The following is a 2,230-nucleotide window of genomic DNA, read 5'->3' as shown; positions in this document are numbered from 1 at the left end:
TACCAATCTATTGCTTTCAATCTAGTCCCCATATCTTCAACATGTCGGCTATTTCATTTTTGCAGTGCTTAACCCTGATGAGGCGTGAGCACCAAGGTTGTTACAATACTTCTTTTAATCTACTTGCCAGAATTTACCATATATAATATATATATATATATATATATATATAATATATATATATATATATATATATATATATATATTATATATATATATAATACAATATTAAAATGCTATACCTTCTTACCTTGTGAAAGACGTGAGATAAATGAAGAAATAAGAATATATTGCAAGATTTTTAAGCTGTAGACGAAAATATGGGACTCTGAGGTACACCTACCTCCCGATACCAGCCAATCAGAGGCCGCCAAACAAACGTCGCATAGGCATAGGGCTCACCCAAGAATCTACCTTAAATGAATCATCTATAGTACACTGTGCAGTTCGGTGGTCTTCCACCAGGGCGGCGTAACAGAGCCTTTCAGCGGCCATCATTAAAGCTTGGTAATTGAACAGGTGCTTAGTGCGACTGCGTTTCTTTCTTTCTTTTCTTTCTGTATTTCAGTGTACATACAGTGCGCAGGTTTTAACTGCTAAAATAGGGACATAAATTCTTCCAGAGAAAATGGAAAAACATTTCACAGCCAAACAAAGCATAATGAAGTTTATTTACCCATACTAATCTTGTCCTGTCGTCGGTTTTGTGTAATCAACGTAAGATTTAGTTAAGTCAAAGTTTTGCCAGACTACTGAGCTGATTAACAGCCCTCCTAGGGCTGGCCCAAAGGATTAAACATTTTTGCTCGGCTAGGAACCAATTGGTTCCTTAGCAACGGGACCTACAGCTAATTGTGTGATCCGAGCCCCAACGAGAAATGAATTCCTCTGATTCCTTGAGATCGGTAGTCGTTTTTTTTTTCTTTCTTTTTAGTATTACATCATCGTTTGATGACTTACGTACGGCATAAAGTGCTAATCTAGGCTTACATTTTTTTTTTTTTCATCGGTCATTGGAACGATAAGTAGGTAGAATGATAACTAAAGGTTACCACAAGAAGGCTAGTAAATTAAGATATATTTCGAGTCAATGGGATAGGCCTAGCGTCATTGGTTCATGCTTCATTTTAGCGGTAAACGGCATCAAAATTGATTTTTCAGTTGACAGGCGTAGATATTAGTACTTTGATATCATAATAGAATCTTTTTTTATATTATATGCAATAGAGTTAGTATGATTAGAAAATATTGTGATTTGAACAGTTTTTCAGCATAGGTCTATGTGTAGTCTGGGTTATAACTAATGCGTTAAATCATAACTACTGAAAGCTCGTCGTTCGTTTGTTTGATCGAAGTACATTGTTTGATACAATCTCGTCTTCCGTTTTTTGCTTTGGTCGATTATGAACACAAATCGACGAGTCAGATTTGTGTCACAAGGGGCGAGCTTTCTTTGTCTGTGTAAACATTCAATTACGTTATTGAAGAAATTGTTTGATATTTATCACAATAAGACAACGATATCGGAAAAGGTGAGAGTCAGTAACCACGTGTTGTCCATGCGCATGTGCCACATCTACACCCCTGATTGGAGAGATGAGACGAAACAGACTACATCAGATGAATGTCTTAGCTGTAGATATGCTTTCCCTGTCGATTTGTCTTCCATTTACACTACTTTAATGTGGCTCATAAATGCAATGGTGACCTCGGTTTTTGAATTGCAATGGGTAGGCTCCACTTTGGAGGGGTGCCGATCATAAGAGATCGTAAAAATATTTGCCAAAAATACACTAATCAAGACAGGCTAATGAATTTATCAGGCATTATTTGCACTATAATAACGCATATTCTCTGTGAGTTTTATCATCCTACAGGGAAAATAAATGATTTTATGAAAAAAAATGTGAAATTCGGGGCCCCTTGTATTGAAGGTTATTTGATGATCGGTGAGAAACTACAGTCTTGAATAGAAATTCGGTCTGACAGAATGTTTGTATATCCCCCTAGAACATGCACATAAAGTATTATCAAAATAGAACAGTAAGTAAGCACGTAATAACAAAAAAAAAGAGCAACAACTTCAGGCAAGTTCAGCGAAAGCCCCGCCGAAAAATAAGGCTATAGTTAGGAAGAAACATTCATAAAAAATTCAAACCTCGATTTAGGGACAAAACCTTCTGAGAGATTGTAGTTATTATGTCACTTGATAGCCTAAAACATAAAAAAC

This window comes from Macrobrachium nipponense, chromosome 2 (assembly GCF_015104395.2).
Source record: "Macrobrachium nipponense isolate FS-2020 chromosome 2, ASM1510439v2, whole genome shotgun sequence".
In the NCBI taxonomy this organism is placed as follows: domain Eukaryota; kingdom Metazoa; phylum Arthropoda; class Malacostraca; order Decapoda; family Palaemonidae; genus Macrobrachium; species Macrobrachium nipponense.
Note: the sequence above shows the minus strand (reverse complement) of the source record.